General features: G+C 36.5%; 1 protein-coding gene across 4 annotated transcripts in view; it reads right to left on the reverse strand.

Annotated features, from left to right (window-relative positions):
• Window positions 1–20,041, reverse strand: part of JAKMIP2 (janus kinase and microtubule interacting protein 2) — a 172,873-nt gene extending 152,832 nt beyond the window's left edge. For all 4 annotated transcript variants that reach the window (XM_067732177.1, XM_067732180.1, XM_067732179.1 and 1 more), the window contains exon 1: window positions 19,742–20,041. The gene's annotated coding sequence lies outside the window, so the exon portion shown is untranslated. The remainder of the gene's footprint in view (window positions 1–19,741) is intronic.
• Window positions 20,042–27,189: the final 7,148 nt, after the last annotated feature.

Genomic DNA, 27,189 nt, shown 5'->3' on the forward strand with positions numbered 1-27,189 from the left:
TACCCAGCAAGGATCTCATTCAGATTTGACGGAGAAATTAAAAGCTTTATAGACAAGCAAAAGCTAAGAGAATTCAGCACCACCAAACCAGCTTTACAACAAATGCTAAAGGAACTTCTCTAGGCAGGAAACACAAGAGAAGGAAAAGACCTACAATAACAAACCCAAAACAATTAAGAAAATGGTAATAGGAACATACATATCAATAATTACCTTAAATGTAAATGGACTAAATGCCCCAACGAAAAGACACAGGTTCACTGAATGGATACCAAAACAAGACATGTATATATGCTGTCTACAGGAGACCCACTTCACACGTAGGGACACATACAGACTGAAAGTGAGGGGATGGACAAAGACATTCCATACAAATGGAAATCAAAAGAAAGCTGGAGTAGCAATACACATATCAGACAAAATAGACTTTAAAATAAAGACTATTACAAGAGACAAAGAAGGACACTACATAATGTTCAAGGGATCAATCCACGAAGAAGATATAACAATTGTAAATATTTATGCACCCAACACAGGAGCACCTCGATACATAAGGCAAATGCTAACAGCCGTAAAAGGGGAAATCGACAGTAACACAATCATAGTAGGGGACTTTAACACCCACTTTCACCAATGGACAGATCATCCAAAAAGAAAATAAATAAGGAAACACAAGCTTTAAATGACATGTTAGACCAGGTGGACTTAATTGATATTTATGGGACATTCCATCCAAAAACAACAGAATACACTTTCTTCTCAAGTGCTCATGGAATATTCTCCAGGATAGATCGTATGTTGGGTCACAAATCAAGCCTCAGTAAACTTATGAAAATTGAAATCATATCAAGTGTCTTTTCTGACCACAACACTATGAGAATAGATATCAATTACAAGAAAAAAAACTAAAAAATACAAACACATGGAGGCTAAACAATACACTACTAAATAACCAAAAGATCACTGAAGAAATCAAAGAGGAAATAAAAAGATACCTAGAAACGAATGGCAATGAAAACACGATGACCCAAAACCTATGGGATGCAGCAAAAGCAGTTCTAAGAGGGAAGTTTATAGCAATACAATCCTACCTCAAGAAACAAGAAACATCTCAAATAAACAACCTAACCTACACCTAAAGTAGTTAGAGAAAGAAGAACAAAAAACCCCCAAAGTTAGCAGAAGGAAAGAAATAATAAAGATCAGATCAGAAATAAATGAAAAAGAAATGAAGGAAACAATAGCAAAGATCAACAAAACTAAAAGCTGATTCTTTGAGAAGATAAACAAAATTCATAAACCATTAGCCAGACTCATCAAGGAAAAAAAGGGAGAAGACTCAGATCAACAGAATTAGAAATGAAAAAAGAGAAGTAAAAACTGACACTGCAGAAATACAAAGGATCATGAGAGACTACTACAAGCAACTATATGCCAATAAAGTGGACAACCTGGAAGAAATGAACAAATTCTTAAAAACTACAACCGTCCAAGACTGAACCAGGAAGAAACAGAAAATATGAACAGGCAAATCAGAAGTAATGAAATTGAAACTGTGATTTAAAATCTTCCAACAAACAAAAGCCCAGGAACAGATGGCTTCACAGGACAATTCTATCAAACATTTAGAGAAGAGCTAACACTTATGCTTCTCAAACTCTTCCAAAATATAGCAGAGGGAGGAACACTCCCAAACGCATTCTACAAGGCCACCATCACCCTGATACCAAAACCAGACAAAGATGTCATAAAGAAAGAAAACTACAGGCCAATATCACTGATGAACATAGATGCAAAAATTCTCAACAAAATACTAGCAAACAGAATCCAACAGCACATTAAAAGGATTATACATCATGATCAACTGGGGTTGACCCCAGGAATGCAAGGATATTTCAATATACACAAATCAATCAATGTGATACACCATATTAACAAACTGAAGGATAAAAACCATATGATAATCTCAATATTTGCAGAAAAAAATTTCAACAAAATTCAACACCCATTTATAATAAAAACCCTCCAGAGAGTAGGCATAGAGGGAACTTACCTCAACATAGTAAAGGCCATATATGACAAACCCACAGCCAACGTTGCTCTCAGTGGTGAAAAACTAAAACCAATTTCTCTAAGATCAGGAACAAGAAAAGGTTGTCCACTCACACCACTATTATTCAACATAGTTTTGGAAGTTTCAGGCACAGCAATCAGGGAAGAAAAAGAAGTAAAAAGAATCCAAATCGGAAAAGAAGAAGTAAAACTGTCACTGTTTGCAGATGACATGATACAATGCATAGAGAATCCTAAAGATGCTACCAGAAAACTCCTAGAGCTAATCAATGAATTTGGTAAAGTAGTAGGATATAAAATTAATGCACAGAAATCTCTTGCATTCCTATACACTAACAACGAAAGATCAGAAAGAGAATTAAGGAAACACTCCCATTTACCATTGCAACAAAAAGAATAAAATACCTAGCACTAAACCTACCTAAGGAAACAAAACACCTGTATGCAGAAAACTATAAGATACTGATGAAAGAAATCAAAGACGATACAAACAGATGGAGAGATACACCATGTTTTGGATTGGAAGAATCAACATTGTGAAAATGACTATACTACCCAATGCAATCTACAGATTCAATGCAATCCCTATCAAACCACCCACGGCATTTTTCACAGAACTAGAACAAAAAAATTTACAAGTTTTATGGAAACACAAAAGATCCCGAAGAGCCAAAGCAATTTTGAGAAAGAAAAACAGAGTTGGAGGAATCAGGCTCCCTGACTTCAGACTATACTACAGAGCTATGGTAATCAGGACAGTATGGTATTGGCACAAAAACAGAAATATAGATCAATGGAACAGGATAGAAAACCCAGAGGTAAACCCACACACATATGGTCACCTTGTCTTTGATAAAGGAGGCAAGAATATACAATGGAGAAAAGACAGCATCTTCAGTAAGTGGTGCTGGGAAAACTGGACAGCTACATGTAAAAGAATGAAATTAGAACACTCCCTAACACCATACCCCAAAATAAACTCAAAATGGATTAAAGACCTAAATGTAAGGCCAGACACTATAAAACTCTTAGAGGAAAATATAGGCAGAATATTCTATGACATAAATCACAGCAAGATCCTTTTCGACACACCTCCTCGAGAAATGGAAATAAAAACAAAAATAAACAAATGGGACCTAATTAAACTTAAAAGCTTTTGCACAGCAGAGGAAACCATAAACAAGATGAAAAGACAACCCTCAGAATGGGAGAAAATAGTTGCAAATGAAATAATGGACAAAGGATTAATCTCCAAAACATACAAGCAGCTCATGCAACTCAATATCAAAAAAAACAAACAACCCAATCCAAAAACGGGCAGAAGACCTAAATAGACATTTCTCCAAAGAAGATATACAGATTTCTAACAAACACATGAAAAGATGCTCAACATCACTAATCATTAGAGAAATGCAAATCAAAACCACAATGAAGTATCACCTCACACTGGTTAGAATGGCCATCATCAAGAAATCTACAAACAATTAATGCTGGAGAGGGTGTGGAGAAAAGAGAACCCTTTGCACTGTTGGTGGGAATGTAAATTGATACAGCCACTATGGAGAACAATATGGAGGTCCCTTAAAAAACTACAAATAGAACTACCATATGACCCAGCAATCCCACTACTGGGCATATACCCTGAGAAAACCATAATTCAAAAAGAGTCATGTACCACAATGTTCATTGCTGCACTATTTACAATAGCCAGAACATGGAAGCAACCTAAGTGTCCATCGACAGATGAATGGATAAAGAAGATGTGGCATATATACACAATGGAATATTACTCAGCCATAAAAAGAAATGAAATTGAGTTATTTGTAGTGAGGTGGATGGACTTAGAGTCTGTTATACAGAGGGAAGTAAGTCAGAAAGAGAAAAACAAATACCATATGCCAACACATATATATGGAATCTAAAAAACGAAATCGTTCTGAAGAACCTAGGGGCAAGCCAGGAATAAAGACACAGACATAGAGAATGGACTTGAGGACATGGGGAGGGGGAAGGGCAAGCTGGGACGAAGTGAGAGAGTGACATTGACATATATACACTACCAAATGTAAAATAGATAGCTAGTGGGAAGCAGCTGCAAAACACAGGGAGATCAGCTCCATGCTTTGTGACCACCTAGAGGGGTGGGATAGGGAGGGTGGGAGGGAGACGCAAGAGGGAGGAGATATGGGGATATATGTATACGTATAGCTGATTCACTTTGTTATACAGCAGAAAGTAACACAACGTTGTAAAGCAACTATACTCCAATAAAGATGTTAAAAAAATAAAATAAAAGAATGGATAGGACACCTGCTCGTGTCATACAGCTGGTTGGTGGCTGAACAAAGATTAAACCCAGGACTTCTGTATCCCAGTTTTGTGCTTTCACACTGTGTCACACAGGCTCACCCTTAAAAAAAATTACAGCCAGGATCAAGACAAAAACTGTGGGAAGAATACTTGTCTAGTGAAGGGATGCTCTGATTCTACAAGAAACTCCACTGACCTGATATACAACAGTAAAACCTTTCCTGAGAAATGGGAGAGAATGAAAAGGACAATCCTGTATCCTTTCCTTGGATGTTTTTCTGTCAAGCACAGCTATATTCATACTTGGATTAAAATATCACACATATGGCAAGCTGGCTTCCCCAATGGGAAATCTAGAAAGTGACTTCCTGAATGCACAAGAGCAAATATTTTGTAGGACAGAGAATGCTCCTGCTTGGGGGTCTACTTCCACATGTTCATAATGTTGAGTGGAAACAGTCTTTGAATATAATCTAATACAGCCCCTTAAATAAACTAGGAAACCTCTTAATAATACCTCTGTCCATCAATCATTCACCTTGTGCTTGAACGTAAGCACTTATGGAGGACACAGGATCTGGGCTGAAGTCAAGAAAAAGTAAAGTCAATACTTTCATTTATTGGACTGAATAATTAGCCCTGCAGTATACCACATTCTATGCCTTTTTAGATGTATGGCTTAGATTTAGTGAACTTTTTGCCAAACTGAACGACACACACAGACATACACACACACACACACACACACACACACACACACACACACACACACACTTATACACAGTGAAAGAGAAAAATGACAAAAAGCTAATATTGCTTTATTACCTTGGGAAGCATTTATTAGGACACAGGACTGATGGAAAATGTGATGGACAGTCACAGAGTCAAAAACATATTTACAGCTGGAAGGGTCCTTCTTGTAGAAAACTAGCCCAAGACTTTCCTTTTACTTAAAAGGAAATAAAGAGTTTAAAAAATTTGCTAGGCTTTTACAGGTTTCTGCTTCAGTGGCATTTGACTACACAGAGAGAGAGGGTTTATAGATTATTTAATATAGAGGGTGGAGTACTGATAATCACAGCTCAAAAAGGAAAAACACCAAAATGAAGGCAGGTGGATCAGAATCAATACTCTCATTAAATACTCAGTTACCTTTCCCCCTCTGGACTTACGTTTTCCCTCACTTTCTGGGTTACCTTTTTATGTACTAAATACAGAAAAAATAATCATGAAAGAGTCCCTTGACTGTAACTGGAATCAATGTATCTAACACGTTTTCCAATACTTGCTGTGCATGTGGCCTCATTACATTCACATGCCAAGAAAGGTTCAAAGGGAAAAAAAAAACTGTAGGAAGCCATTCATAATTTCCTCGACAGGATTTAACAGCCATTCCTTACTCCAGTCTTACACTCTGTTTTCTAATACATCCCAAGTGATAAAACTTCAAGTATACTAAAATTCAGAGCACAGCAAACTATTCATGCTGCTAAGTGATTAATGTTTATGTTCTTCTGTTTTGCTTTATATTAAAAATTCACAGTCTGCATTATTCTCTGAAAAAGGGTTGGATTCCATATCACTATAACATTCCTTTATAACTCTAAGGCCAGGCAGGTTACAATGCCCCTCCCCCACTTTCAGGTGAGGAAACTCAATCTTTAATCATCATGAATTTACTCTATTTCTTCATTTATGAGCCTTGATGGATGTTTCTCAGTTTTCTTGTATAGATTTTCACATGTGTGATACCCAATTTGCAGATGTTCTTATGTTCTGATAAAGGTCTCTGTGTCTCTTGGCATAATTTTAGCGCCTAAATGCTTACTGCTTACTATACCTTTGGGATTGAGTCTTACTCATCTTTGTATGCTCCCCACTCTCTACTCCTCCACACATACACCTTAGAAGAACACATCGTAGGTGTCAGAATTATTTTTAAACATCATTTTCCTTTGCATTAAAATCAGGGCCACAAATTCGAAGAATACTAATTTGCATTTGGTTTGAAGACTATATTAAAGATCTAATTCAAAATGTTTAAATGTATCCCTAGTTTCTAATTGAACAGGTTCACCAGGTGATGTTATGAAGAGAAAAATCTAACTTTGGTTAGTAATTCACCTAAGAAATAAGATATTTGAATTATCTTACAACTCATCAATTAGATGGGTTTGGTCAGATAGTGTTAAAATATACGACCTAATGTACAGTATTACAATGTGTAACATAAATCAACAGGAAATAGTCACTAAAAAGTTGTTCACATCCTGTTTTTATTTCTTCAGTAAAGATCAAATACAATTCAGCTAAAATAAGACTCTATATCTTGATTGCAAATGTTAAGGTATTCTTTGTTTTTTGTGGCGTTTTTTTGAGTCTATGTCTTTGGTAGCTGAATGGGAAAGCCATACCATTACAATGTTTGCCAGGTTTTACTGTTAACTCTTGTTTATAGACCTGTTTCCTTTACTACTTATAAGCCTTTTGAGAATAAGGCCCTGATCTTTATCCCATATACCTAGTAATATAAAGACAAGTACTTAGGAAACATTCAGTAAATCATTTGTTAGCTGGTTGAACATTTCTGTCTTAGTTTCCTCAACTAAAGTTGTAAGAAGGGGGTACAACAGTACCTATGACCAAGGTGTTATGCTTATAAAGTGTTCAGAACTTCACAGGGCACGCAGCAGGTACTTATTCAGTACTGCTCCCCTGCACAACTCTGGGAAGTGTTATTCACAGTGCTCCCTGGGGCTGTGCAACTCCAGACCCCACCCTCAAAGCATGAACTTCCATTAGCATCATCATCATTACAACATCATCATTATTATTAGGCTCAAGAATAGAAAGATTTCACTTCATCTAAACTACAGAGAGGGCAGGAAAAGTGTAAACAGGTCCTTCATGATGGAGATTAAGTGCACCTACTTCTTAAAGGGAAAAAGGTGAGAATTTTGAAGAATTTTTGTGCATTTTTCTCTCTCATCATTTAATCCTTGTTTGAGGTCTTCCATGGAAATGAATTATGACTGAATCACACGATGTTAAGCTTGGAGTTTTGTCTGATTCTAACAAACACTGTGAACTAAAACCACTAGAGGCTGATGAAAGTAAGATGATGAATATCCAAGTGAAAATTAAAAAATTTAGTTTTTAAAGAAATTAATATTTTGGCACATAGAATGTCAATTACATCAGATATATCATTGGGTTTTCAAATCATTTTGTGAAAGGATCTTTTTTCTCAAAACTTTAGGAGGACATCCAGTGGGTATCTGTGTGTGTGTGTGTGTGTGTGTGTGTGTGTGTGTGTGTGCACGCGCGCTTAGAGAGCCTGGACCCTATCCTCCCAGCCTTTCTCTTCTCTCTATGGCTTACCAGGGACACTGTGGTTATCTATGGAAACCAATTTGGAACCTCTGATCCAGAGAGAGCAAAACTTCCATCTTCCAGAAGCCCTACCGAGTCACGCAGATAGTTAAGCTATTTGGATTTGTGGATGACTTAGAAATTTTGATGACCAAATCGTTCTTTCAAAAATATTCACATTTGCTAAATACATAAATTTTATTTTAGTAAATTTGAAAATCATAAAAAAAATCAATGAAGAAATTTCTCTTAAAGTTACCACCCAGAATTAATTGCTGTTAATATTTTGATTTATACTTAATATATATATATATATTCATGTAACTTTTTCCATTTTCACAAAATTGGGACTAAATTCCACCTTTTGATTTTTGACCTCTTTTTTTCTAACTTAAAAGACGTATCTTACATATTTTCCTAAGTCACTGAACCTTTTTCTACAACATACTGCTTAGAAAGCTTCATTACATTCTAAGGTTGGCATAGGTCACAATTTATCATATATACATGGAAAGGCAAATCAAGGTTTCAATCTTTTCTCACCCAAACCTACTCTTGTCAAAACTCCTGCTATTCACTATAAGCAAAAAATTGAAACAAAAGAATCTTAAAGTTGCATGAATTTAGAACCATGGAAACTATAAGAGCACAGAAACTGTGCTCTTCATAGCATCAAGTTTGGAATTTGTGCTGCTCAGTCTATTTTGCAATTGAGGATTTTTTTCCAGAAATGAAATTCCTGTAAAACTGCTCTCTGAATCTCTTTAGAAAAAAGAAAATATTCATAGCTTACAGAATTGTGGAAAACACAGCACAAAATGTTTTCTGGGGGTTTTATTGCTTTAAAAAAGTAGGAAGGAAAACTAGGTAATTTTCTTTTATTAAAATATATTTAATACCTATTTAAATGTTTATTTTAAAAAGAGAATCCCAGATTACATTGTACAAATATATGTAACTCACAAATGATCTCCTAAGAGTTATTAAAACACAAAATCTCCAAATGGTTTATTTTAGGACTGGGATTTATTCAGCCCCTTATTTGCTTTCTTCACTGGCGAAACTATGGTTATGTGGACTTTGTTCTTGAATGTCAATTTTAACAGTGTTTCTATCCTTTACTTAGCAAGAATTGGGTCTTCATTAATATTTAATAATAATAATAACATTAAAAATATATTTGCGTTTCTCTTTATTTAATTTTGGGGAGCACAATCAAGTTTTCACTACAAGAGGGAAGTGGTTTAGCTCATTACTTAAGATGACTTTGGAGTCAGGCAGACTTGAGTTCAGAATCTAGTTCCATCTGTTATCAGTTAGATAATCTTCAGTAAGTATTAAATTGTTGTATGGTAATAAACCTTAGTTGAGCTATACATAAAATAGAGATGCTATGACCTTCTTCAAAGCGTGTTGGTGCATGTATGTAACAACTTTAGGGCAATGCTTGGCATCTAGGAAGGGTACTGAAACAAACATAAACCAACAATGCAACAACAATTAACATTAATGTCAAGTGTGTTTTGAAAGAAATTTCAAAGAGGTTTTTTTAACCTGAATTTGGTCCAAAAAGTAGATTAATGTGCCTCATAATCTCTATTTATTAATGTAAAGATTATTATATTTGGCTCATCAAATGAAACATCTATCTTTAGAGAAGAAAGATAGGATTGAATACTGATTCAAAACCATCCATGTCAACACACATGTTAATAGTTGAGGCCAATTAGCTAGAAGCCATCGTGGTCACATCACAAAAACAAAGACTTCTGCTGAAAACAGTGGTGCTATTGAAGTATTCCATCTAAGTGTTACATGTGTTAATATTCTATTTAAATTTGGCCCTTTCTCCTTGTAAAAACAGAAGTTCCTTTTGGACAGGGACCAGGGATAACAATTGGAAGTCTATGAATGCTTTCTATTTTGAGGAACTTCAATTAGGCTTTTGTGGTATTAGTGATGATGGTAATGATACACATGTAGGAACTATTTATTCATCCCCCCACCCTCCACAAACCCCATCAAAGGTTCTTGGTTTATTTAGTTGTGTCCATATACAGATACACATCCACCAATCATATGTGAAAGGAAGGACTTGGTGAGGATAACCAAGGGACCTAAATTCCCTTAGCACCTGAGTTAGGATTTAGAGTGAAGGTCAGATCATGTCATAATTCTCTGGCTCTGATTCAGGTTACTGATGGATCATTCGGTTGTGTGGGGCCACATCTCATAGAACAAATAAATTCTGAAGTAAAGAAACCTCAATTTGAGTTGTATACTTTTCATTTAGTGATTAGGTGATGCTGGATACAGGTAGACAATCTGAACTTTAACCTGAGGTTGATTATAAATGATATAACATAAATTAACATAATGTAATATAATACAATATAACATAATATATAATATCTTCTCTACCTATATGCTTGTGAAATTTAAAGTATCAAAAGTCCTTTGTAACTTGTAAAATAAAGTATTGAACACATTAATTCCTGTGAAAAATGCCTTTGCTTACTAATTATGAAAGAAATAAAACAAATAATTGACGGTGCATAGAGGAAACACCTGAAGCTACAAATTGGTTGAAATGTAATTGTGATTGCCCCCAAATCAGATCAACAGCATTAAATTTCATACAGATAGTTAATTTTTATCAAATGCTCATCTGCTGGGTTAAATTCATTTCAGCTTCCATATTAATGAAACCTGAGTGTTTCTCTAAAGAACAAAAACCATGCTTAGCTGGGAAATAACATGGTATAGTGGAATGAAAATGGGCTAAACAGCAGTCAGAATTCCAACTGTCTCAAGAGCCAAAGAGTTAACATGAATCCACTGGTGGGGAAGGGGCTTGGGGTGTTGATGTGGCACATGCTGAAGAACACAATACCCACCCAGAGGAATACCTATCACTCAACTCCAGATGTGTCTACCATGAAGAGATGTGGACCTAGCGATGCCAGATTTTCTTATTTTCTAAGAGGAGGGAGATACTGAGATATTTTTTGAAATGTCAAAATTATAAAATTTTGGACAAAAGAGTGTTTTTTAAAATATTGTGCTGGAAGCATATATTTTTGCTTACAAACACTTGACATATGTTTATAAACACTTCCCTGAGCTGGGTCCAGTCCACAAAGCTTCAGGTTTTAACCACTGTGCTATAAAATCAGATAGCTCTTACTTCAGTCTTTGCTCCAAACTCACTAACTGAATGGCTTTGGCTAAGAATTTAACTTACTCAACTTCATTTTCCTCTTGCAAAGTGGGAAGAACAATGCCTCTGTTTGTGAGGACTGAAAAAATGGACATGGGTGAAAACAGTATAAGAAATACATAAGAGGTACTCAAAGAATTTAGCTCTTTTTCTGGATAACTTTGAAAAGTAAGTTGTAAAAGTAAGTTTTCTTTTTATTCTTGTTATATTCAGACCATGTCAGATATTCCTGTTATTAAGAGGGTCAAGGCTGTCTCATTTGTTCCTGGAATAAATTGGTTTACTTGAATTATAAAGGAAACTCGATACTACGGATGTCCTCAATTCTTCTAAAGAATAGAGTCAGCATCAAGTCTGAAAAAAAATTTCAGATTGACCCAAGAGAGAGTGCTTCTTTGCAAAATGTCTCCTGAACAAAATACTTTTCTACTATTTCATCAGCTACTCTCTGTCATAAAGATCCTTTCGTTAGAAAAACAGCATTTGAGGACATCAAGAATGTGGTTAGCAGTGGCACCACGTGAACTGAGAACAGATCAATTCCGCTTAGATTACAGTTGACTATACAGCCAAAGATCAAAGCAAGATGTTTCAAAGCAAGAAGATTATACAAAATAAATTTAGACAGTTAATGTTTTCAAGCCCTACAAATGTTAGTGAAAGTGCAGAAAGCAAATAGCCAGGGACTGGCTAGAAATATTAATCTTGTCTCTTTACTACCTTCCAGGGGTCTTGGCTAAGCCATTTAGGTTTGATTTCAAAAACTGTAAATAGAGTGAAAAGAGAAAAATATAAAATAATGCACCACACTTAAAAGAGATTGGACAATGTGTGTAGCTAAACCTGTCCAGATGAGAGCATTCATGTGAACTGGGCATGTTTAAGCATGCATTTAGAGACTGGGCTCTTTTCAATCTATAGAGGAAAAAAACCTGAAGGTCTACAGTGGTAGAAGAATCAATTTCCCTTGTTGCAGGCTGATATTTTCCTCTCTGTTTCAGAGGGTGACACTGAACCCTGTGGAGCCTGGAATGTGGACAATCTAGCTAAGAAGAGAGCGAGATGGCTAAAATGCTCCTTCTATGTAAAATTAACTAGGAGTAAGGGGGTCCTTGTTAATTCGGTTTTTAAAAGCTAGGGTTTATTTTTAATGATTGCTAATGTTTCAGGCATCTAGCTCAAAATACTATAAATTCTAAACTTTGTAGGCACTTTTATTAAATGAAGTGCTTTTAAAATAAAACTAAGTCATAATTCAAATGTTCTCCTTACTACAACAAAGAATCATATATTCTCTGAAATACAAATTCCCCTTTATGGTTAATTAGCAACCACTTAAATTCCTACTTAAGAGATGCAGGAGACAAAGACTAAGCCTGTGGAGTAGGAGGAATTCCTTCCTGGGGTCTAGGTAACCCTAGCAGAGCAGACAACGGAGAAACTCCAGTAATTCCAGAGTTCCTATTTTCACAATCTGAATTATCTAGGAAATTCGTAAGAAGGCAAGTTTGGGATCTATACTATCTTCAAAACACTTAAGTCCCTTTCTCTGTCTCCTCAGTGCCAATTAGCAGAATTACCATCTTGAGAATTCATGTGAATTCAGTGTGTTTATTTTTAATATAAATTGGTTATTGTTATATATAAAATTATTGTCTTGCTATTCTTTTAATAGCTTGCTGGTAGAATGACACAATATCCTAGACTTTACAGACTGGGACTCATTTAAAATATTCTGTCTAGCTCTTTTCATCAGTATAATTGCATCTAAAAAAAACATTTTTTGTTTTGGAAAATATGTTCAAATTAGGTATATCTGACCTATGAAGAGTTTACAGGCCTTAAATATGGGTCAGTAAGGACTAGAGAAGCCATTCATTTTTGGAAGGTACCTCTCTCCAAGAAATGCTGCACAAGAAAGAGCCAGATAAGGCATGTGGGTGAGAAACACTTGCTTGGTTTACATTTTCATCGTGGTTATACTGGGTAGCATTTTCCAAGGAAACATTTCCAGTTTGGATCAGAAGGCAGGTTGACAATATCACCCTCTTTTCTGAAGCACATGCTCACAAGGCTTTTTTAGAGTCATAATGACCTCAGCAAAATTTCCTTCTTGAAAATAATACCAATGAATTGTTTTCTGACCAGACAGTGTCAGCTAAACTTAGCCAGATTTGGTTTTCCATCTATATTTTAACTGCAGTTGACTCTAGAATTTCAAGCAGTGCAGTGAGTGATCTTGATTTAGATGCCAAACAAAGACAGGGAACAAAGACTTTTTCCTCTTACTTAAATTTCAATGTATCAGCAGGTCAGGCACCTATAGAGATGGCTGTTCCCAATGATTTCAAGATATTTCTTTGTATTTGCCAAGCATACCCCTTCTCCTCCAGGTCACTCTTCTTATATTTGATTTCAAAACTTCCATGAAAGCAAGATTTTTCCTCAATTCATCTTCTGAGTAAGGTTATTGTCTCCATTACTGTTTCAGCCTCATTTTTGGATATAGATATGAAGGAATGATTTATTTATGATTAGAGAATTTAGTAAAGTGGATTTCTAGAATAGCAAAATAGCTTTGAGTGTGTATCATATAATTTGATGCTAATAATAATTAAATTACTAATTTATTTTAATAAGTTATAGTGAATCCAAAGGTATTCCCTTGTCTCATTATTTCTGACTTGCAATTCAGTTTTGAAAGGGAATAAATGAAGCCACAGAAATATTCACAGCCTTTCTTATTTATGTCATAGTATGTAGTGAACAATTTTTAACGATGGATTTTTTTAAATATTGTGATTTGTCATTTAAGAATTTGGCTTTCCTTTATGAACATCCTAAAATCCTGAGAATATCACATATATGAATACAATCATTTTGTTTTCACAGCCAAAGTACAAGAATGAGAGTCACAGTCTGAAGACCTGCTAGAAAACAGAGGTCCTTCAGGGGAGCACCCATTTATTCGTTCAGTCAACCACTGTTTATTGAGCACATATGTCGTGCCAAGGCTTTCGTTATTAATTGACAGTTTCATTTTCTGCCCTCACAGAGTTTACAATCTAGTGAAGGGCAGGGAAGATCAAGTGAGCAAATAAATAGCTCTATAATTACAACTTTGATAAATGCTACAAAGGAAACAGAGGGTACGAAGAGTAATAGTGGAGATATACTTAAGGAAACCTCTTCAAGGAGTTATATTTAAAGCTCAAACTTAAAGTATAAGAAGAATCCAACCATTCATATTTTAAAAAGGGAAGAGTCAGATGACTGGGCTTTCATTTAAAAACTATATACCAGTTTAAGAAACATACAGATGCCAAAAATATATCTTAGTTTAGTCTGAGAAGTCATGTGACAGCTAAGGTATGTTGTTTAAATGTTTTTATGAAGAATTTAAGTTGGTCACTGAGGTTAAGACTACAGGATGCCACTGCTATACTGAGGAAGAATAACATGAATCTGGAAGAGATTTGTTTTTGTTTTTTTAATTGCCGCTCATGCATGCGCCTGGTGAAATTCCTAGCAATTCAAACAGGGATTTCACTGACTTGAGCTTAAAACTCATTCATTATCAGCAGACAAGAGATGACCGAGGTTAATTTAATATCCACTGTGAGATGCAGTGGCAGGTCAGAATAACAGATCTCCTATTTCCTGAAAATCATGCTTGACTCGCAGCTACTGAAAATCAAGCAGGAGCTGCCTGTATTTAAAAGCAAAATGTGAAGACCCCAAAGTGGGGGAAAATATCTTGAGTCATCAAGAAAAATGCACACAGAGATTAAAAATTTACTAGAGACATATTTCATTGACATGGAAAGATGGCCACCTTATATAAAATAAAAAAACTATAAAACAATGCTTAGAGTATGGTCCCATTTATGAAATGGTGTATCTGAGTGTGTTTATACTGGCAGATAGAAAAAAATCTAGAAGGAAATATTTCAAAGTACTAACAGTAATTATTTCTTGGTAGGCTTATGGGGGATTTTCTTATACATTTCTGCTTTATCCTTTCTTTTCCAACAATTTGGATATATGTTTCAAATGTAAAATAAGAGAGCCTTTAAAAGAAAATTTAATTGTATTGGTGAATATTGATTTAAAGCAGAATGCCTTTAATATGACAGATGTCACTTGTACTGCAAGCTAATTAATTATAAAGGATACTTCACAAATGTGAAATGATAGTTCAGATGGCATGATTTACTCTTTGGCCAGTGCTGAATTACCAAACAGTTGGACAAAGTACGTGCCTACAGTGTTAGCAAAGAAAGGGAGACATCAAAAAACTACAATATTTTGGAGAAAAGTATTTGATTTTTGATACTTCAGAAAAGTATAAAAGTATTTGTCCAGGAAATATCAGAAAGTTGTTAAACTGATGTACACTTATTTATGAGTTAATATCATTTTAATTTTTAAGAACATGTAGGTAGAGAGATGCTTAGGACATACAGGTAGGAGGTATGGGCTAAGTTTCTTCAAGGTCCAGGACCTATAGAAATTAATTTGGTCCTAAGCACAGGAAAAAAAACTGTGCTACCTCCCAACTTTATGTCATTAAAAATAAAAATAATACTTAGGTATAAAATAAGTGCAGATCAGTCCAACAAAGTTCCAAGTTTTCCCCAAATGCTTCATGCTTTTATGAAATATCATGAATCCCAGATTTTCTCCAAAATAATTTTTGTGTCTACCTTGTTTTTGGCTGATAACTGAAGAATGAATTTAATCTATGTGGCAATCCAATATGATCAAAGAACAAATCATATCCAAATAAATGTCCAAATAAAAATGAACTACATTTAATGCAGAGTTTACTATATTTGATATTTTAAAATTCAAATCGGCAAGATAATTTGCTAAATTTTCTAATACGGCAGATTTGAGCTCATGTGAGTTGGAATTAGGGCCCAACTAGGCTATTTACCAAACCCAAACTTGAACAAGTCTAATCTCCCGAGCCTCTTTCCACTAATGTAAAATAATTATGATGACACAAGCTTTACTGGCATGACAGAATTTTGGGGAATATAAGATGACAAATAAAGAATGTAAAATGACTTTAAGAACTACAAAAGATTATATTAAGATAAGGTGTAATGATGGTGCTAATTACAACTATATTGTTTTCGTCATTAACTATTGCACATGTGTATAGCTTATATACCCCCCACAAGGAAATTCTACGTTCCTAGATATGCGAATTGTGCTAGTCATATAAGAGCTCTACAAATAGTTGTTTTTCAACTGATTAATTCATCATGTCTGAAAACACATTTTCACTTGGTAAAATAACATTTGGGATGTGCAAACAGGGGGAACTGTAACTGACTTCTCAGAGTAACACCCAAGTATACATCTAGTTTATTTCAGTAAAAAACAATTGAGTAATTTATGTTAAAACTTCCAAGATAAATTTTGTTTTCTTTTTGGTTCCAACTATGGAAAACAAAGCATTAATCTTTTTATGAAACCATGAAAAATGTAGAAAACAGTTTTGACTCTCCAGCTATTTTCTAAGTTCCCCTGATGGAGACTTGAAGCATGTATATAAGACTGAAATATGTTCTGAAGTCACCTGAAGAAATAAGGAACATCCTATCACAAAGTGAGAAATTAGATAATATGTGTTTTATCCCAATTAAAACAAGTTTTACAAAAGTTTAAATGCCAGTGAAAATGTTTAATATTGCAATAAGAATGGCATTTTCAAGATAGTATTTGAGAAAAAGGTAATTAATTAATTTGCTTGTTGTTAAATAGCACATTTAAATAATCAAATGTATGTATCTTCCATATATTTTGTTTTTTCTGACATCAAATTGATGGCTCTTGAACTATTGATATTTTGTATCTAGACCCCACTAAACCCCGTTTCATTTTTTAAAATTATCCATACAAAGGGAAAAATGTTAATACGGCTGTTAGGCACCACATTCCATAAAGTTGCTGAGAAAGGAGTCTTATGAAGAGGACAATGTTCAGGTCCCTGCATCCTGACAAGATAACATACACGTTTCTCCAAGCATACGGTCAATTGATTTCTTTAAAAATATTCAGATTCTGTAATTTAGAAGCCCATTACAACATGGAGTCTTACTGTTGCAGGTCTAGCAGTACCTGATGTTAAACAACTAAAGCACACTCTTAAATGGACAATTTACTCTAGAAAAAGCCAGTAAAGTTCTTGAGAAAGAATTTAGCCTGTTCAAAATAAATGCATGTCTATGGCATACTTTTGGAGGTTTTGAAGAAGGATGCACTGCCTTATCTGGTTATCCAGTTGACAGTTCAAATTTCCTATCAGGAAGTTTTACATTGTGTATTTCTAATCTTCATTCTTTCTAATGAAGTTGAAGCCCAGTGACCATATTTTAGGCTCCAAAAAATGTCAGTAAGCAATGTCCAGCTCTTTGTTTCACTTCTCCCAATAAAATAATCCTAATTTCCTTATCCTTTCTTAGAGGGTTCAACTTGTAGTCCTTTAAAAACAGTTCACTTTTCTGTGACCCCTCAGCAAAGGTCATATAATCGTCTCAAGTTGTAGGATCAAAAACTAGACCCTTATTTCCATCAGGGTCTGACCACACAGCTGAAACTCACTGCTGAGAGTCAGTTCTATGTCCATGACTCAGAGTGATTTGCCTCTGCTCAAACTGTACCAACTTCACCTATAAAACCACATCCCAATGAAAACTCGAAACAAAGGAAATAAAACAAAGCCCAAGGTAACTGTTTTCAGTGCATGAAATACAATGCAACTGCAACTACAACATGTCTTAATTTTTTAAAGCTTACTGAAATTTTAATTTTTGCCAGTCAAAAGTTATCATTAACGATTCAGGATGTAGAGTGTTATAAAATTTTTGTTATGACATACAAGCCCAGTACCCCTTTCCCTGCTCTACTTTATGTAGTTGTGATAATAAGGCCTATGGTAGCATGACTTGATGGAGCTGTGAATCTATATAATATATGACATGCCATGAGCACATTAAATCCATTCTTCCTATTAAGTTACTGAAGAGCCTTCCCATATATAAACCAAACCGGACATTTATTCTCGGAGAAGTTAAACTATAAACCTGATTCAAATACATGTAAAGATTGTAAATGAAGGGGAGCAGTGTGTAAAATAAAATGCAGGATTAGAACAAACGTTTTTTTTTACATTTAAAAAATGTTTGCCCTGACAATGACATTGTTAGAGAAGAGAGAGATGGATAAAAAATAGTCCATATGATAAATGTAATGTTACTAACACAGTTTTACCTGCAAGGATTTTTCTGGCTTTAATTCAATGAAATTTCTATTATCCTGGGTGGTAATGGAGCCCTGTACCCTACTCATCTCAGGCGTCCTTAGTATCCTGAGTTGCCTTAAAGCTGTGACATAATAAAAGGTCAAGCAGATCACACTAAGCATTTGTAAACTACAATAGCCCCCCATTTTGCCTGCAAGCCACACATTCTCACCCTAAGCTTTGCTCACTCTCTTGTTTCATTTCATTGTATAAGCAGGTTAATTTGGAGATGGCTAAGGTACTTGGGAACACCTAGATTTTCAAAACAGTCCCACTTTCCTACTTAACCACCTAAAGAAGTAGACCCATAACACAACATTTGAGGGAACTGTAAAATGGTGTCTGGATACTGAAGGAATAAGCAGCACTATTAAAAAAATGAATGCATTTCACCTTCCAACTCATCTGTGCTTCCTGGGACACAGGTACAAACATGAAACGCTTGGGGTAGAATTTCAAGAAAACTGATTTGTTTCAACATTCATTTGGCAAGATGCTAGACACAAAATAATACCACAAGCCACCTCCCTTTCCTATCATTGTAAATTCAGGGCTCTCAAATCACCCCCCACAAACCCAATTAAAAATAAAGAAAAGAGGCAGGCTATGAATTCACATCCAGTGCTATGATACAGATTGTCCTAATTGGTCACAATGAAACTAAGGGACAATAACAAGAATAAATCTTGCATTAATCCAAATGAAGCCAATGAATAATAATACAAACCAGAAGCACAGTTTCAAAAATATGCAATTACCTCCAAGCATGCAAGGTCATTTGTAACCCATAAAAATGATTGCAAAGCACACTCTGCATATAAATATGTTTCATAAATGCTAAGTAACGTGTATGTATCATATGCATATCCATAGGGTATCCATTTGTATGTTCACAATCAAATCTATGTACTAAAAATGAAACTCTATCTGGCAAATGGTTTCTCAGCAAGAGTACATTGGAATATGAAATAAAATGCTAAATTCTGGGGCTACCTTTTCTTAGCAATGAGGGAAATAAGCAAAATCACCTTATAATTAGGCCGGAAAGCTTAGGAAGCACCAAATGTGTTTTTGAGGAAGGCCCAACCCTGTATGTGAGAGCCGCAAATTAAATGATTCCCTTCAATAACATCCATTTCTTGTCAGCTCTTTTTCCACCCCCTGATTCTGTTGCTAAGCTTGGAAGGAAAGGAACCAAGTGGCTCAGTCTGCATTCTGAGCCAGTTCAGGATAAAATCACAACACCATTTTTTTTTTTTTTTTAACACAAGCAGATGCCTTCTTACTTCTCTCTTCCTGGCAACCTTCCTCTCTCCCATCCCCATCACTGTCTCCACATCTTCCTCTCCTTCTCTGAGGGAGTCATTGTTCAAGTGCAGGCCACAAATGTATACACAGGTCATTTAATAGCCAGCTAAACCAAGAAGATAACCCCGCTCTCTGCTACTTACCATGCTGAGACGCGGAGAAGCTGTTGAAAGGAGGGAGAGATGCAAACTGAATCCATTTTCCTTGTGACCGAGTCGGATGCAGCCTCCGAACCCAACATCAGCAGCGGCTGCTGGGATTTTTTTCCTTCACTCTCTGGTTGGCGACGGTGCGAATAGGAACCACCCTTCCAGTCTCACTAGAGTATCAGCAGTCGAGGCGGCAGAAGCAGCAGCATCACCACAAGGCCTCCTCCCTCTCGGAGGATGGGGTGAGCTCAGAAGCAGCCAGGAACTTGCAGCAGATACCTCCTCTGGCTCCTCCTCTCCTGCCCCCTCCTCCAAAGCCCCACCCCTGCTGCGGTAGAGGCTGCCAGCCCTGGCTGCTGCTGGTTGTCATGGCAACGACCAATGGTAAGCCACCAGACTAAGAGGGAGGCGAGATGGGTGAAAGGAGCTGCAGGGGTTGGAGGGGAGTGAATTTGCGCTGCTGCTCTCTGGGATGCTCTTGGTCTCTCCTACCCTGGACTCCAGGTCTTTAAAAATGGGGTAAGGGTGTATAGCCATGGGAAGAGAATATTTCAATTTTATTGAAGTCTAGACTGAATCATACAAAACAGCTTAGTTATTTTTTCATTTTCTATGGTTTTCCAATAAAATGTATTAAATTTGCAATCAGAAAAAATAACAAATATGGAGAAAGTTATATAATGTAATAGGAGATTATTATCACTCCAAATATGTTTGTTCTTTATAGCATCTTTTACTCAAAGCCACTCAAGGTTGTTAACAAGGAAAATGGGTGGCTGGACTTTGCAATTAAAAAAGAGTCTGTTTGATTCCTTGGCACTACTCTGCTTGTTCTTCTCAGGTGAGTCATTGTTTTTCCAGCTCCCCCTCTGAAGAGGATCTGGAGTTGTTTGGCACTCCCCTGTGGAAAAGGAAGTTGGAACAGAGGAATCAGAAATTCCTTGAGCAACCACGGCTGTCAGTTGGTGGATAGTTTCAAACCTTTTTAGTGTCAGACTCCTGGAGTGTTCAATATCCTGCAGGAAATTCCATGATATTTCAAGGATGCCCTTTTGGAGGTCCCAAGCTAGCTGGTGGTCTGGGTGGTGAGTAGGAAAAAAAGGATGTGAAATCAGCAGTGCTGAGTTCTAGATGAATTGTTTCTAACTATACATTATAAATGACACTAGTATTTATCTCAGGCAGTAGTTGTAAAGATTGAATGAGATAATGCACTAAAAGCACTTCGCATGTAGTAAGCATATAATAAATGTTTACTCTTATTGCTATTATTAGTAGTGGTGGTAGTACATTGTAGCCACTTCTTGATCCAAGGGATTGAAGGAATAGAGTGGCAATTTCAGACACGGGAAAAAATTAAGGTGAGAAAACACTTAATACATGATAGCTGTGATGATGATGATGATGAAGAAGAAGATGATGGTGACAATGATGATGATGACAAAAACAGCGAGGCCCTAAGAGATTAAAAGTTCTCTAAAATGTGACAATTAAGGACGTTGTAAGCCTTAAAGGAGTTAAATAAATTTCCCAAATCCACATGGCTAATACATGGCAGAGCCAGAATTAAAACTCTGATGCTTCTAACACTAGCATTTGCTCTCCTAACCATTACATTTTCTGCTACTCCTCCATGGAATGGAGATACTCTTGTTCTTAATCCATAGGGTTATTTACAGATTCAAATAGGATTAGTACAAATTTCAGAGTCAGACAGCCTGGGCTCGACTGACTTTAGATATGATTTGGGACATGTTAATTAACTTTCCTGAACCTATGTTTCTTCATCTGTGAAATGGAAATAATTGTAGAACCTCATCGTGAGAATCAAATAGGATGATGCATGTAGAGCATGAGCACAATGTCTAGCACAAAGTGCTAGCTAAGATTCTTTGTTACTCATTCTCAAGTAATTAATTTTAAAATGTGAGAGGACATTTTCCTGCTTGGGTTCACACTTAATGTCAGGGCCTTATTCTAGCAAAACTGATTTGAGGGCAATTAGGTGGTTGAGGAAAGGGTTGCAACTCATCCTCCACACTTGGCATTGCCTCCGGGTCCTCTCCAGGGGAGAGCCTGCATCCTGCTCTGTGCAGCTAGGGGCCCCTCCCTCCCCCAGAACCTAGACAGTCAGTCTACACACACTTGCACGTCAGCAGCACGTGAGTGTAGCTGTGTAGCATAAAGGAATGCGTTGTGATAGTCTAGCTTTTGTATTCTCTGTATTTCATCTTCTGCTGTCTCCACAAAAATGGTCATGTAAAGTAAGCAGAGATGAAAGCTGCAGGTGGTGGAAACTCAGACGTGCTTAGGTGATGGAATCCTCTCCACCAGCCTTGTGAGGAAGCCTTTTATCTTGAGCACCAAGAGCTGATTTTGTTGGGGTGAGTGATTCTAGTTTTCTCTCCTCCTATCAACACAGAGGCAATAGGAAGGGAAAAGTGTTTAGTGTTCCCTATTTAAACAATTCCCTAATTTAACCATTCAAATAGTACTCTTCCTTTTTTTTTTTTTTTTTGTGGCTATATCCATGCAGCACTGTTACCGTTATTTAATAATATTTTCCTTTAGATATTTAATTGTGTGGTATTTATTTTTATTTACTTTAATTATTTGTTATTTATTTACTTTAAAAGGAAATTTGTCTCTGGCTTTGGCAAAACATTAATAAAATTAGGCATGGTAAACAGAATGTTCCCAGAGAAAGCAACTTAATGTAAAACAATATATATATGTATTTTTTTTAGTTAAACAAAGACTTCAACTTCACTTGTAATAATTCTTAGTTAAAAAAAAGAAAATTTAAAATTTCATTCCTTCTCTCCATTGCCATTTCCTGTTACTGTGCTCTATGTTTCCATGGTATCTATTATCTTTTAATATACTATGCTACTTATTTATACTTTAAAATTTTTGTCTGTTTCTCCCCACTAGAATGTTAGCTATGAAAGGGTAGAGACATTTGTTTGTTTGTTTATTTGTGAACAGTACCTGACCCATATTAGATGCTCAATAAATATTTGTTGAATGAACAAACCAGTAAATAAATGAAATATCAAACAACTTCTGCATTGAATCATGGCTAAATAAGTTATTATTATAATATTATTTTTCCAGTTATCTATTTCTGATATTTCTAAAAATTAGAAAGAAATTATAATAATTATCTTTTCAGCATACATGCATATTAGCATGTGTATCTATTACATAGTTATTAAAATGGAAATGTTTGCCCATACATATTCAGAGTCACCTAGTATACTGCTGGTAGTCTTTGGGAAACACTGATTTTGTTTCAAGAGCATCTTCTCCATATGTTAGCATCTACTAACTGTGGCCAGACTGTCTACCCCTCCTGAGATCTCTCCAACTTTGACTTCTGAATTCTACGAGATGTCTGAAAAAGTACAGGGTGTGTGTGAGTCTTGGCTCCAAAAGCAGCATTAAATTTTCAGGAGGAACCACAGCATAATGGGAGGAAGCTGCAAAGTGTGGGCTCTGGAGACAGACTACCTGGATTGAGTCCCCACTTCACCACTTTTTTTTTTTTCTGAATGACCTTGGGCAAGTGCTTAATTTCTCTGTACCCCAGTTTCTTTTGAAGATCAAAGTTCATGTGTGCAAAGAGTCAAGAAGCATTTGGCATGTAATAAATAAGTAATGTTAGCTAATATTATTATTAACATAATTCTTAATAACCATGGTTATGCATAGCACATTTTTCTAGGTGTTTACGGAATACTCAGATCACGCCAAGCTATTCTAAGAACTTGCTGTTACGACCGCAGACCAGCTACCAGCAGACTATGAGGAATTCTGGAAATGTTTACCTCAGAGATAGGCCAATGTCCTTATTTCCCCCCCAAAAGGGACAAAAAGCTAAGGGTCACAGAAGTGACTGTTGTTTATTCCCTGTCTATTCTGTAAGAGGTTATTAACATATTGTCTATGTACAGAAAACATTAAATGTAAGTAGCCAGGATCTTCTTGAGGTCATTAAGGATAAGGATATCATTCTGACCTCACTGCATGTCCTTTATCAATACTACCAGGAAGCAAGTATATTGGAACTCTCCCATGAACTCTACAGTCCTATGGCCAACCATCTTATGGATGACTCTACTTAGCAGGTAGACACTTCTGCCTTTGCTCACCCTGTATCCTCTGCAAGTCCCTTCCCTGCCCTAATTCTTCAGCCTTCAAGATTTATCCATCACCTCCTTCAAGGACTCTTCACTGATACCAGGATTAGCATGAGATTAGCATTAGAAATGAGATTCCCATTGTCGTTGTCCCTTGTCACATCTTTATTACTATGCTCATGATGTTGAACGGTAAATATTTTTTTGTCTTTCACTCCTATTTGATTGTAAGAACATTGAGGTCAGCAGTACCATTCATTCATTTGTTTACTGATACATTAATGCTGTATTAGGTACCAGGGACACAGCTGTGCATAAGATAATGTGAACACTCTTTTCAAAAAAAAGTTTATAATCTAAAATGAAAGAGACACTACAAAATTTCTTAAAATAAATGATGAGGGCTATAACAGAGAACTACAGGAAGCTCTGAGAGCATATAAAGAGAGAACATAACTGAGTTTGAGAGCCTAGGAAGACATTCTTGGAGGAATTGTGGAGTAGGGTGCGGGCAGATGGCTTCAGACAAAGAGAGGGAAATGTATGCTGGTCCGAGGTGTGGAAAACAGGCACGTTATTCAGTTTTTGTTTCATGCTAGTACCTAGCACAGTACCTGTGCACATCATGTGCCACATATGTGTTTGTTGAAAGAATCAGCCTCCTTTCCCCCCTAACACATAGACACACAGTTCTTTCCTCTAGGTTTTCCTTCTGTTAATTTATTTGAGGGATTAGAGTTTGTCAGTAGCTAAGGAGCTGACAGGCTATGTGGGATGAGAAAGCATGAAGAGAGGCCAAAGGATTCATTGTTGTTCCCACAGTAGAAAAAGAGGTGTAATGCTATCAGTGACCACTGCTCCATTGCAGATTTATTAATAAGGTTTACTCGATAAGACAACCTTTGCTCTGATGTTGAAATGAGAAGCAGTTTTTTCCTTTCTGGTTCTGGGCAGCTGTTATTACCCAAAGGCAGACAACACATGTGCTTAGGTTACCAGAAAATCAGGGACATCAAAGAAATGGGAAAAGTTCCATTTCAATGAATTTTTCCAAAATTTTGTAATCAGAAAATCTATAAATAATTGGGAGATTGGGATTGACATATACACACTGCTATATATAAAATAGATAACTAATAAGAACCTGCTGTATAGCACAGGGAACTCTACTCAATATTCTGTAATGGCCTATATGGGAAAAGAATCTAAAAAGAAAAGAGTGGATACATGTTATGTATAACTGATTCACTTTGCAGTACACCTGAAACTAACACAACATTGTAAATCAACTATACTCCAATAAAAACTTTTTAAAAAAGAAAATTTGCAAATAAGTTAGTTTAATTTCAGTATATGTAGAAGTTTTATTTTAATTTTTGTATAATTTTTACTATGGAAGGCACCATAATTGTCAGAATTTTTACAGTGCTCAGGAATGTCATTACTCCCAGCACTAAGAGGAGAGAACGTGAATCAGGTAGTATGATAAGCGTGTGCATCCCACAGTGAACAAAACAGACTTAGTTCCTGTCCTAGCTGAGCTTAGAGTCTAGTGGACGGGGCAGCCAAAGAATAAGAAAACCAACCACTAAAACAATAGCACATTTTCACAAGTGCCATGAAGCAATGAACAACTGAGGGGAAGATGAGGACCAGAGATGGAGAGGAATGACTCACTGTGGGGTGACATTTAAGTTGAGAAATGAAGTATGGAGTATGCCAGCCCTGTAAGAGCTAAGAAAAGAGAGTTTCCAACGGAGATGAGCTCTGAGGAGAGGAAAAGCAAGGGAGGAGAAATATCTTTGAAGGCCAGTGTAGCTGGATACGGTGACCATGGGGGAAAGGGCCATGAGGGGAAGTTGGGAAGGTGGGTGGGAACCAAAATATGCAGCACCTTGTAGCCCACTGTCAGGCAACTGGAGTTTTTCTTAAATACAATGAAGAGTCATGAAGAATTTAAACTTCGTTTGAAGCATTGTGGGAAATGAAGTTTTGAAGGGCAAAAGTGGATGAAGTTAGGATGCAGTGGTCACCTAGGCTGGAGATGAGAGTGGCTAGAATTAGGGTGGTGGCAGTGGATAGGGAGAAAATTGGACTATCTCAAATGAATATATATTAGAGGTGGCATTGTGAGGACTTGCTGATGCATTGAAAGCTGGGGCTGAGGAAGGGGTAAATATCAAGGATCACTTTTTAATTTTTTAATTTTTTTAAGGATTACTTCTAAGTAGACAACTAACTCTTCCATTTTGAAGAAATGGAAGAGGTTTGGTTTTTACCTTCTGTGGTGAGGAAAGGCCTCAGGGCTCTGGCTCTGAAAAAGTGTGGGGAAACTCGAAAGGGTTCTAAGTGCCCAACTTTCGGGGGGGTCCCTCCTCCCTCCCTCCCCAGGCCTAGTGCCCTTGAGAATTAGGCATTGATGACCAGTTGGTGCGCTGGGCAAATCATCACTGAGCTTAGGCAACCGCAGTGGAAGTAGCTTGGCTGGGAAGGGATAGATGAGGCCTGGGAGAACCCCATGATTTTGACTCAGAAAATCCCCAAGCTTTGAGAAGTGGATTTCCAACAAGAAATGGCCTTTCTCTATGCTGAGCCTCCTAAACATTCTAAACCATATTCTCTTCCACAACGAGTTTGACTTCTTCCTGGGTTACAGTCCTGATTCAGCCACCTTCTAATCATAAGACCTGGAAACCTTATCTTCTCTTAGCTCCATTGCTTCATCTATGAAGCCTGGGTGAAAACTGCCTTTGCTTACTGAATGGAGGTTTAAATAAATCATGTTAGTAAAAATCTTAGTCCATGCCTGGCATGTGGAAGGATCTCTATGAGTTCCAGCTGTTCTATTATATTGTCTCCTCCTCCATATCTGAACCTTTCTTATTAAAGCCACTAAAGCCTCAATCTTTTCCTTCCAGCCCCTAAATTTTTGGACAACTTCCCTAGTACTTCCCACCTCAAGACCCCCATATTATTCCTTTGATCCCTCAATGGCTGAGTACTTATTTTCCTCTGACAGGGCAGGTACAAAGGAACTGAAAGGAGAAAAGCGTTGTCTAAAAGTGGAATTTACAGATTTCATGGTCTGTCTCACATATTTATGAGCCAACTTTCTTTAAATATTTACATCCTGCATTTACATTTTATTACTATTTGATTTGTTTCTTATAGCTGATCTGAAGTGTGAAATTGGAAGCCTGGAGCTTGCTAAGACTTTCATGCTAGAGAAATGCACAATGAAGAAATTGGAGTTTCATGGGTTTTTTCCTCCCCTACCAAGGACAAGAGCATTCTGCAAGG

The sequence above is a fragment of the Pseudorca crassidens genome, chromosome 3 (assembly GCF_039906515.1).
Source record: "Pseudorca crassidens isolate mPseCra1 chromosome 3, mPseCra1.hap1, whole genome shotgun sequence".
NCBI lineage: Eukaryota > Metazoa > Chordata > Mammalia > Artiodactyla > Delphinidae > Pseudorca > Pseudorca crassidens.